Raw genomic sequence first — 12,979 nt, 5'->3', positions numbered from 1 at the left:
TAACTGGGTTAGAAAGAAAAGAAAGGGGAAAAAAGAGAAGGAAAGAAGAGGGAGAATGGATAAAGAGAGAGACAGAGATAGAGACAGACAGAGACAGAGAAGAAACTTAAACTGGAGAATACTTTCTCATCAAACTCAGTTAATACTGTCTTCTACATGAGTAGGTGACCATTTATTACTATTTTTTATCTCCTGCCTTTAAATTATTCTTCATTCAAGGCAGAATATTTCTCTTCCTTCCCCTACCACTCTTTATTTCCTAATTCTCTTTGAATTACGTATAGAATCTTTTAACATATTATTGTCATGGTTTCCTCCCCATTACCCCAAAATCTAAATAATTTATACCCATTTCTTTCCTCTTATATACATTCATATTTATTATCTAAAAGAAGTTTGGTGATAAATTATTTGGAGATTTCATAACATTTAGTCTTTTAAATTTGGCAACAAAGCATGTTTCATTTAGATCTCTATAATAACCAAGAGAGGTAGTTAGTATCAAAAAATAAAAATAAAAAAAATTTAAATTTTATAAATAGACTGAAATCCACAATGATTTCCAGACTTTTCCAAAGTCACACAGCTAAAAAGTAACATAGGTTGGATTTAAATCCAAGAATTATGACTCTTCAATGTTCTTCCTATGTGCTGTTGCAGTCTACCCCTTTATAGCCTTTTTATTTTATGCCCTTAGTAGGCAACAACTATATACAAAAATAATGAACATTTTAGAAATCTTTTAGAAATAGATTAGAATTTCTTCAATTCTGTATTTAATTTGCTATGAATCAAAAATAGTGATTATTGTGATGCTATGGTCATATAAAATGCTTTTTATTTTAAAATGAATTCAAGGGGCATAATTATAGTTTTAAAAACTACATTTTAGCCATATTTCCATACAATTTGGTGACAGCAATTTTTCTGAAGCAAGCTGCATTTTATTCATTGTCTTATCCATAACATTGACTGGAGATACATATTTCAGTGAAAAATGTATATATTCATTCCATTAAGCTTATAGTCATTAGAAGTATGAAAACTGATGAGAATTTACCATTTCTGTTGGATTCCTTTAAAAATGTATGCTCTGTTGAAATGGAATTTGCCAGATGAATTCTGTATAAACTGATATTTAGAAATTCTTTTTTATTAATCTCTGACCTTAGAAGGACCTTCATACAGGTAAAAGACAAAGAACTCAAATCAAAAAATACATTTTGCAAAGCCTTCAAAATCAAGAGGGGGTGAGAATTTAATTTTCATATTTTGTTTTCCTTTTTCCTAGTTTTTGCACAAGACAATTTTCTTAATTATTCTGCAAATCATGTCAGAGAGAATATTATGATTAAATACACACATCTGAATTATGTGATTAAGAAATATTACAATAGGCCTACTCTTGATTCATAATATTTTATTCTATCCTTAGATTAAAAAAAATAAAAAAGAAGTATATATTTTCTGTTCATTGGATAGTCAGGTGGTACACTTTGTAATCGGGGACTTTCTTGAACTCACTAACAATATTTTATGCTCATAAACCAGTTTGAAGCCTGAAACACAATTTCATTTATCTTTATATTCTAAGCTTTATAGTGTTTGCAGAAAGTGTCCATCTGTTCATTCGAGATTGCTTCAAATAGTGAGTGGTCAGAGAGACTTAGATGATAAAGGTCAAAGGAGCCTCTTGACCCTGTGATACTCGCGAAAGCAATTGGTGAGGAGGGACTGATATACAGTTAGATACAGCTTGCCAAAGCGCTCCCCACTTTAATTGGTAATGATAGCAGGAATACCCAGTAAAGTCATTGCTATAAGAAAACAAAAAGTATCCAATATAGTAATTTATTACCAGTCAGTAGGGCTCACGCACTCGGTTGTTTTACCCCTGCCGTGGTCAGTGAAAGCAAAAAGGTACTCTAACACTTAACTGAAAATGGATGCCCTGCTGCTCTCAGAGATGCATGGTGGTCAAATGATTGCCCATGCCATTAGCTTGGTAATGTTTTCTCTATTGTAAACTCAGCTCCCCATGTCCTTCCTGTGCATCAGCTGCAGATTGAAGGCTCTCTCATTTGTCTTCTATTTCTGCTGCCAATCATCAAGCTGCTGTCCACCAGGCACATTTGAAGGAGACAATTTTTTACTATCGACAACCATCTCCAGCAACCTAGGGCTCAAAGGATTTAAAAATGAATGGCTTGGGCTTTCATTTACACTTTGCAGGTGGTTTTATGCATTGTTTGTATATGTGCTTGGGCAGATAATTGGGGGATCCAGGTCCTAGTTTTCATAGCTTTTTGTATGTTAGATGCTCCAGGTAATGTGTACTCTACTAGGTTTCTGTTTTTTTTTCATGAAAATAAGTAATTAGCTATAAATGCTGGGAAAAAAATGTGTGGTATGGGTAGAACCTCATTGTAGTTTTTTTTTTTTAACTTAAGTCAATGAAAAAAAATCTTTTGAAAATAGTATCAGCATTCTGTTAAAGAAGATAAAACTCCCACCTAAAAATGTAAATGAGCTTTCTCCCTAATCTGAATCCTTTTTTGGGGGGGGGCACTTTAAATGTCAGATAAAATATGTAATGCTAGCTAAGGCTCTGAGATGATAGAATCCAAAATTTTTGAATTGGCTATAAAGATAGGAGAAAAGAAAATAATTTCTTATTTCTTTGTGAGATTATAGAATATTCAGGTCTTCAACTTATTTTTATGATCTATGCTTAAAATATCCCAGACATCATGAAAGTAATAAAAATAGTCCATAGGTACTTTCTAGCCTTCTGGATTCTTTTTTTTTTTTAATTTACATAAAGCATTGTTTGGTGGGATAAGTATTTCTCAAATTATGAAACATATAAAATCCTCAAAGATTATGTGTCTTTAGAGAAAATTAATTCATGCTGTGAAGTTAGAAATGAATTTCCCAAAAGGAAGTGTCTTTCAATGAACTAAAGAGAATCCTTTGTTTAAAAGAAGATTTTTAAGATGACTGACTGATTTCCTGGCCATGCTAAGACTACCCATAGTTCATCAAGGAAAATAAGTGTTTGTACCCTGCCTAATACATTTATTAGTCTTGTGATCCTGGGGAAGCCCTTTAACCTCTTTTTTCTCATCTGAAAAACAAAATAAAGATTACTAGCAACACACTCTTCATAGGGTACTTATGATACAAATTAAGATAGTATATATAAAGCACCATGGGAACTTTTAAGTATTGTTTAAATTTTAGCTATATTTATTGCTCCTAAATATTATATGGTTGTAGGTTATCACTACCTGTTCTACTTTAGGCCTTGGAATTGAATTGTTTCTTAAAGACAATAAACCACCTGAATTTTGGATAATTTATAGTCATCTCCCTAACCACTATTTTTAGGTAGTTCTTTGTTGGCTTCATTGAGATAAGAAGGTTATTTTTTGTTGCTCTTTTGTAGCATGCTTTCTGTGGGACTGGTGATGAGGGTAAGAACTTTTCCCCCAAAATGTTAAAGCTGGAAAAGACCTTTGAGATTATCTGATCCAGCCCTATCATTTTAGCAAATCAGGAAACAGGCCCAGAGTAAAATGGTAGCCTGCCCAAGGTCAATTAGTAATTGTTGAAATGGAAATTTAACTTATGTTTTCTGATTCAAAGTCTAACTTTCTCTTCTATTACACTAAAGAAATTGAGATAATGTATGAGAATATTCTTTCTCTTTTACTTAATTTATTATATTTTACTACACTGTGTCAATGAGTTTTCTCATACTGTTACACAGTCACAGAAAAATATTCTAATTTATTTATTATTTAACCCATATCAAGTCTTAGTATCAATTCTAAGACAGAAGAATCACAAGTGCTGGGCAATGAAATGCATTCTTAACTCAAATTTTATATTGTGGAGTTTATAGTTTATACCTTTGAAGTAGCAGGACAGCTGTTGAAAACAGTTTATAGGGCCAGGAAAGATCTTTAAAAATTGATTTCAATTTTTTATTTGGGATAGCAAATTCTATGGGTATGTTTGACTAGGACTGAGCATCCCAGAGAAGAGCTAAAAATCTTCCTATACTCATCAGTTTTAATCTTCAAAGGGGCTCTGATCCATGGGCTGCCAGGTAGGACATTCCCCAGCTCAGTTCACACAAGCTCAGCAACCCTTGGGAGTTCCTGACCTCTTCATCAATTTCTCTTTTAACATAGTATTAACATAGCATAGTACATGGTTTCATCTCCTCCCAGTCTGATAGAGCAGATGATTCCACCAACATTCTGAGGAGCCTAGTTTCTTGTTGTTGGGGTATTTTTGTTGATTATATCAATAATAATAATTGAGAGTTACATAGTACTTTAAGATTTACAAAGTGCTTTGCCTACATTATTTCATTTTGGTAACTAAGTACATACTTTGTACCAGCCTACACTAGTTAACACTTAGAACAGTCTGATGTTACATGTTGTATTACACATCCATAATACTTCACCTCTTCAAGAAGGAGTAGGGAGGTGCTTTTTCCTATCTCTCATTTGGGGTTAAATTTGGTTATTAAAATCAGTTTAATTTTTTTTTCCATTTCCATTTTCATAGTTCCTTTGTATATTTTCCCTAGCTTTGTTTACTTTACTTTGTATTAATTGTCTGAGTGTTCCCAAACTTTTCATATTCCTCATAATTATTGTTTCTTAAAGTGCATTATATTCATGTATGTATCTCAAATTGTTTAGCTATTTTCAATCAATTGTTACATACTTTGTGTCCAGTTCTTCAAGCAGTTTACATTCTAACATGGAGAAACAATATGTAGGGGAGTTGTGACTAAGAAAGGAGTTTTGGTTTAGGGAAGGCTAAACCAAAAAGCTAGGTAAGTCTCTTGTCATGCCTGTTCCAGAAACATTTTACAACATATTGGTTAAATTATTATTTCACACATATGCCAATAATAACATATTTGAGGGCCAAGTAATTTTAAATCATATTATCCTAAAACTGTAGCTAATTTTTAAAATTATGTTTTATTTTTTTACAATTGCACATAAAAACAATTTTTAGCATTTGCTTTTTAAAAATTTTGAGTTTCAAATTCTGTTTCCTTCTCTCCCTTTGCCTCTTCTGGAGATATTTTTTTAACTTCCTAATTTTATAGAAATCAAGAAACTGAAGATGATAGTCATGCAGATAATATAGCAGAGCTGATATCAGAACCAAAGTTCTCTGACTTTAAATTTCGCACTCTGATCACTACTAGGCTTTTAACTTTTCTGTAAACTGTTTTATTTTGTTTTTCCTTTGGAGGAGGGAATGTCTTTTCATAGTACAGAGTTCTCAGCAGGACACATCTGGTTAAGAAAACTAGAGCCTCCATGTAGAAGGTGAAAAAGAGGTGAACCAGTGTGGGGATCTCTGGCAGCTAATGGAAATTTATATTTTAAGTGAGGTAGAGTTCCCAGAATAAGTTGAATCCCAGTAGTAAACAGCCTTTAGAGACAAGAAGGTAGCTAGGTAAAATAGCATTTAAGTTGTACTTTCCATGAAATTTTTATGTGGTTATGCGTATTAAATCAGTCAAAGGAGATGGCATGTCTTGATGTAGTTAGGGGGGGAAAAGTATAAAAGCATTTCCTTTTCCTGGATATCATGCTGATAATATGTACAGTAATTTGAGTTTTCAGGTAGACTTTATGCTTTAATTTAAGGCTTTCCAAAATACAATGTAGCATTATTGGTTTTCATGTGCTACTAATGGACCATGGCTTAATTTTAGGAGGTGAGTTCTTGACAGTTGGAGAATGCTGACGTTTATGGATCATAAAGTAATGCCTTTCACTCTTTTTTCATTATTGTATCCCTAGCATTTTGTGTAGCACCTTGAATATAATCTGTACTTAAATATGTTTTTTTCCTCTTTGTTCTTCTCATGTTGTTAATCTGTTGTTTCCCAAATGTCTTTAAGGCTAGTCTAACTATTATTTAATGTTATTACTTGACAAAGATGATTGAAAATATGAAATGTGAATTGCTTAATAGTATGTAGGTACTATATAATGACTTAAAATTATGGTGATAGCAAAATGCTTCTGATTGGCCATAAACTTTTTATTAAAACCTACTGCTCATGGATATTTTTATTTCTGAAAAGGTTTTGGCTGACAGGCTTGTTTGTTTCATTGTCAATAAACAATCTTGAAAGATCTTTTGACTGCTAGTGAAATAAAGAATAAATCAATTGATCAGCAGCAAGTTTTTTCATTATCTATTACATATTCAGCTCTGTGTTGAGTGCTGGGAATACAAAGACAAAAATGAGACAATCTTTGCTCTCAGGAAGCTTGTCTTCTTTCTGGAAAGCTTAAATTAAAGTTCTTCGTTTTATATATGACGACTTGGTGCCCAAAGGTACCTCTGTGAGACAGATGATGTGCAGATTGTCATAAATGAAAAAACTTCCTATTTTGAGATTCCCTATATAGGTAAAAGCACATGCTCACTAACTCTGTCCTCCTGCCTTCCCCCTCCACCTATCAGAAAAAAAAAACAACACAGGAATTTCTGGAATGAGATCTTTTTTTTTAGGTCCTTTCAAACTTTTGCCTTAAGAAAGTCAGTCCTGTTTTTAATGCAGTTAATTAAGTCAAGCTTCTAAGGATTGGAGATAGGGAGGATATGGATTTAGGATAGGTCAATTTGGTGTTTTGTGAGGATAAAGCAATAAAGAGTTGCTTGTTTGGTTTCTGTTTTTTTTTTCTTCTTTTTCTGAAGATGCTGAAATCCAGTTTTCATCAGCTTGTAGAATATCAGGAAAAAGTTCATTCCAGGGGGCAGATAGGTAGCTCAATGGATTGAGAGCCAGCTCTTGAGAAGGGAGGTCCTAGCTTCAAATCTGGCCTCAAATACTTCCTAGCTGTGTGACCTTGGGCAAGTCACTTAACCCCCATTGCCTAGCCCTTACTGTTCTTCTACCTTAGAACCAATACACTATATTGGTTCTACAACAGAAGGTAAGGGTTTAAAAAAAAAAAAACTTCATTCCAATTCAGATCAATTATGACAAAAGACTTTTTGCTGTAGTGTAAATATGATTTAAAGGATATTTTTGTGATCTACAGTTTTATTACTTTCAGATTCATGCAGTATCTGGAACTAGCCTAAGGAGACTTGGTGTGACATTATGAAATTATTTGTAATTAACATGTCAATTAAGTGTAAATGACATCTTCCAAAGTTTTCCATGCCTATTGCTTGAAATAATGGACAGTATCTATGAAAAAGGTTCAGCTTTCCAATTTTTATTCCTGTGTAAGTTATCACAATTTCTGAATTATGGCATTCCTATTAATGAGGTTTTAAGTTTGTGACCCAAAGGCAGAAGTAGTAAATTAAGTTCTGCCAATGGTTCCAGAATCTCTTCATTGAAAAGAATGGAGAAAATGGAGAAACCATTTACAAAAGAAACCTTTTCAGGAGGGCCTCGAATCTTGGCTAGCTCTTGTAATTAGGTACTTTCATGAGCTAATGTCCTAAAACATTTATTTTTCCTTTATGGTGACAGTTGCTTAAGTGGATTTCACTGGAAACACTGATGTTAGAGGTGAGCTTTCCTGAAAGTACAGGAGGAATATGCCCAAAGGACTGACATCCCAGTTACTGTAAAGAAAGGCAGCAGAGTACAGGCAAATGTGCCAAGCACAAGACTACAGTTTACTTTTAATGAATATCTGTTTAATTAAATTCCTGGAATTTTAATAGAATTAGAATAAAATTTTTTAAAATTATGATGTTACACTGTCTGGTAGATGGTGGTGTGGAAGGGAGAAGGTCAAGAAGTGGTATTTCCACTTAGGATTTTTATGGCTTAAATTTGAAAGACAGTTCGGTATTATAAAAAGAGAACTAAAGGACAGAGACAAAGAACTTGGTTTGTAAACACAGGTCTGTTATCTTACTAGCAATTAATCCACAAGCATTTATTAATTTCCTGATTGATTATCAAGTACAGTGCTAGGTACAGAGAATACAATTATAAAAATAAAATAAGTCATTCCTATAGCTTTTACTGTATATCCAATGAGGGAGACAGAATTTAAGAGGTATAAGAAAATAAATGCAAGGTGATCTTGAAGAATCACTTGTAGCATCCTTATCCAGGATGTCAATCAAATCAGATTAAAGTCATGCCTTAACAGCCCTAATTTTAGTTCACAAATCAAAATTAAGTTGTTGATGTTTAGAAGTTTACATTGTCTTTTTGTGGTTCTTGTGAATTGAAGATGCCCCATTCGTCACTACCCTGCATTCTGAACTTTCTCATGCTTCAGAACCCTCTCAGTCCTTGAATTCACACATTAAAAGTGTTATCTACCCCATGGACTCCTCCCAGAGTGTCCTTTTAAGGAGGAAACCGAAGCCAACTATGCCTCATTCCTCTTCAGACTGCACTACAGATGCTTTGCTCAGGACTGGGTATTTCATACCTCCTTCCTCCCATCCCCCCATTTTTTAGTTTTCATTTGTTTTGTATTCCCACATTGGAATATAAGCTACTTGAAGACAGAAACTGCCTTTCTGCTTCTATTTGTATTTCTAATACGTAGCATTGTCCATGATCCATGGCACACAATTAATTATGCTTGTGGCTAGACTACCTGATCAGGAAGCAACTCCAATAATAGGTGAATTATGAGCTGAACTTTAGGGAAATTAGGGATTTTTCAAGGTCGAGCTGATATAGAAGTACATTCCAGGCATAAGTTGATGCTCTGCAAAGGTACGGAGACAGAAGTAATGTTGCATGTGAGGAACAGAAAGAAAGCCATTTTACTGAACCCATGAGTATTTGAAGGAAAATAATGTCTAAGAAGACTATGTAGGTACAGCAAACCTGGACTGAAGTGGTTTTTGAATGTCATAGACATTTTCATCTTACTCTAGAAGTAATAGGAAGCTTTTAAGAGTTTATTGAGCAGGGAAATGATATGGTCAGATCTATTCTTTAGGAATATTAATGTAGCCATTGTTTGAAGGACAGATTGGAGAGGAGAAAGAATCAGGGGGGGAAGACAAATTAGAAAACTATTGAAGTACTCCAGATGATATGTAATGCCCTCAATAATGATGTTAGCCATGTGCATAGAGAAAGTGAAACAAATTTTGTCAAAAGACTATAAGTTAGAATGGACAGGACTTGTCAATTGACTCGGCATGTAGGATTATGTAAAATTAGGATTTGAGAATGACTGTATTGAAAACTTTAGTGATTAAAATAATGGTGGAATCCTCAATAGAAGTTGGAAATTTTTTTCTGATAGAGGGTTGGGTTTTGGGTGAGTAAAATGGATTCTTCTTAAACACGTGTCTGTTTCAAAAAAAAAAGATGTCTGTTTCAAAATGATTATGTAGGACTGGAACTCAAGAGAGAATGAACATATATAGATTCCTGAACTCATCTGCACATAGGTTATTAGTTTACCTATTTCCTATCTGTATGCTCTTGGAAAGTCACTTTGCTTTTCTTGGTCTCATTTCCTCATCTGTAAAAGGAGAAGAGGGACTTTTACCAGTTAATTTTTCAAGTTTCTTCCAGTCCTAAAAGTCTTCTAATCTCTGTACTTTTTTCCCACATCAGGTTTCTCACCTATAAAATGAAGGATTTAAATTTTTAAATGTCCTTTGAACTTTTTGCCTTCCATTAAATAATATTTTGGGGTCTGTAATGAATTTTTTGTACTAATTTCCCCAGAAATTAAATACAATTTATTGTAATCTTAAGAAAAGATACAAGGATTATGGTTTCTTTAGTATAGACAACTCTTTGGATGAAGAAATGCCCTTTACCAATCCAGATGGATACCTTTTCTCCAACTGTAAAGTCTTACAGACTGAGAGACCAAATGACTTACTTAGAGTTACATAGCCTTAATGTTTCAGATTAGAACACTGGGACTCAAACCCAAATGTTCTTGAGTTGGAGGCCATCTCTTTACCCATTACACTACAAAGACCCTCAGGGGTAAGAAATTAACTTTCTTTACTTTTGCTTCTTCTCCCTTAGATTCCAGATTCACTGAACAGACATGAATTTATAGTTAATTTTAATTCATGGATCAGAATTGTGTCATTGACATTTTAAAGTCTTCATGATGTTTTTGTGGTTATTATGTATCCATCCTGCTTCCTAGTGATTTGAGATATAGAATCCTTATGATCAATCAAGAAGAATCTTTGATTTTATGAATGAGATGTGATTTGATTTCAATTTTTATTTCACATTTCCCCTGCTCATTTCCAAGGGCAGTGTTTATTTATCTCCACTAAGCTTTCAAATATATTTTCATCATGTTACCAGGGAGGGAAAATCTGTCATCATACTTCCCTGTGTTATTTTTCCCTTCTGGGATAACTATCTATTATGTGATTCTGACGAAATGAAAACCCTACTAAAGTGGAACTATGGTTTTGTTGCCTCTAACTTGGCTAAGATGTATTTAGCCAGTATAAATGCTTGGCAATGATGGAACAAGCTATGTCCATAGTGCCACTGTATGACTGAACTGTGCCACTTCCCAAATGAAAAATAGCATATGTCCAATGATATAGCAGAGGGGTGGACATGTGTAATTTGGTTTTTTTATAGTTTAGGGAATAGTTGATAAAACTAATGTGAATCTAGTGGACACTCCCTCTGATTTAGATTTGATAGCAAATAGAATCTGTGTGATGAATATAAAATTCTGTTATTTTAGACAACACTATGAAAGTGACTTTAGGAGACACAACATAACATGTTATTTTTCTTCTAGTCTAAATCCTTAAGGACTTGGATACTTCCTGGAAGATAAGGCATGTTTGCTGAATTGCAACAAAACAGCCCTGAAATCAGAATAAGAGGTTCTAGACAAATTCTTGATTTTTCTGATTACTAGCTGTTCATGTTAAGTTTTGAACGGATCATTACCATCCCTACTTTCATTCATCTGTAAAATGAGGAAGTGGGACAAAATGATATGTAAGGCTCTTTCTCTTTACATCTTAAGAACATTTAAATTATAAAGCAATATACAGTTAAATGTTAGGGGTTTCAAAAGAAGAATACATTCATCTGGACTAGAATGGTCAAGAAGAGCTTCATGCTAGAAGCATGTTTTACATGATCAAGTATGTATTATATATATCTGAGGGAGAGGGAGAAAAATTGAAACTCAAAATTTTAGAAAGGTGTTAAAATTGTTTTTACATGTAATTAGAAAAAACATAAAATAATATTTTAAAAAAGAATAGCCTCCTGGAGGGATGTGTAAATTGATTTTATTTTTGAAGGATCATTGGGGAGTAGGAGAAAGTACACTGTTCTTCAGGGAGAAATGGAAAGAACAAAGGCAACCATGTGGTAATGAACGAAGTATATTAGAAACAATGAATTATTCTTAGTAGAGGGGGGCTTCAGTTGGAGAAAAGAAGATGAAATCAGAAAGGTAAAGTGGGTGAGGGCTAAATTCTGAACTTTTCATGCCAAGTTATTAAGTTTTAGACTCTATCTTATCTATGTTGAGGAGCTTTTGAAATTTTTTGTTAGAATGTCATGGAAATAGGATGTTTGGAAGAAATCTAAATAGGTAACAGTGTGGAAGATTGATTTAATGGAGGTAGGTTGAACCATTAGCAGATGACTATAGTAGTCTAAATATGAGTCAATAAATATCTGAATTAGAGTAATTTTATTAGGAGAGAGAGGAAAACAGATGTTAACAAATATACGAAGAAAGAATATAAGTAACCTTTTTGGTCAGGGGAGAACTTAAAAAAAGAAAGATAGCATCATTGCTTCTATTGCTTTTGTTCTTTATTTCTCTGGTTCTCCTTTCTCATTCTGTTGACTTGGAGTGGTGGGGAAGGAAAATTTGGAATAGGGGAGAATTGTTTCAAAAGCCATTCAGAGTAAAATATAATAATAATATTTGTTTAGCTTCTTACCATTTTTATAGCCAATTCAAATGCATAGTAGTTTCTCACTTGCATTCTCCATAACTTTATCAGATGGATTTATCTGTGAATTATTTTAAATTAAAATAAGTTTTTACATTAGTAAACTAATATTCTTTCCTTTCCACCCCCTTCCCACTATCAATTGAATAAGAATTTTTTAGAAATTCATTTATAACAAATAACCATAGTCAAGCCAAAGACATACCAAAATGACCATATTCCAAGATATGTCTCATTCTGCATATTGAGGTCCATCATTTCTCTCTCTTTTTAAAAAAATCTTATCTTCTGTTTTACAAATAATATTGTGTATTGATCCCAATGTAGAATAATTGTAAGGACTAGGCTCCATCATTTCCCTTGCAGGAGATGGACAATTTTTTTGGAATCATAATTAATTATAACTTCTTAAAATTCTTGAAGTTGGCTTGTGTGTGTGTGTGTGTGTGTGTGTGTGTGTGTGTGTTTCCATTTTGTATAAGTTGTTTTACTGGTCCTACTCACTTTATCATACATGTCAATTAGTTATTAAGGTTGAGTAAGACATGATGTCCATTGTGTTGAGAAGGAGTAGATAATATGTCAGGGAGAACAGCTAATCACAGACTTGAGTCATAGAAATTAAGAGAAAAGACCATTAGATAATTCCCAGTTGATATTTCAGTCAAGAGTTTCCAGAGGCCAAAACCTCATATTCCAAACTCATAACTTAAACTACTTCCTTCAGGACAAAAAAAAAACCAAACTCATTTCTGTCTCTTGAATATGTTCCGTGTAAATGTTGGAAGCACAAAGAGCCTAATCTTTTACTAGTGAAGTGTGTATCATGAGTTTGATCCCTGTGTGGCTCAATAAGTTTCTGCTTCATGTCTCTGTGCTCCAAGTTAGGTCATCTATTTTGGAGAATAGTTCTTCCATTCACAGTAGTGAGAGAAGAATGATAACACTTCCCTGCTCCCATGGCTGAATGGTCAGTTTCATCTGGTGTAGCTATGCTCAAAAGGCA

At 33.5% G+C, this 12,979-nt stretch overlaps 1 protein-coding gene across 3 annotated transcripts in view; it reads left to right on the top strand.

The window, feature by feature from the left end:
- The window catches only part of WDR72 (WD repeat domain 72), a 325,916-nt gene that overhangs the window by 142,029 nt on the left and 170,908 nt on the right, over positions 1 to 12,979 (top strand). The gene's annotated exons all lie outside the window — the stretch shown is intronic.

The sequence above is a fragment of the Monodelphis domestica genome, chromosome 1, assembly GCF_027887165.1.
Source record: "Monodelphis domestica isolate mMonDom1 chromosome 1, mMonDom1.pri, whole genome shotgun sequence".
Classification (NCBI taxonomy): Eukaryota; Metazoa; Chordata; class Mammalia; order Didelphimorphia; family Didelphidae; genus Monodelphis; species Monodelphis domestica.
This window is presented reverse-complemented; position numbering and strand designations above follow the sequence as displayed.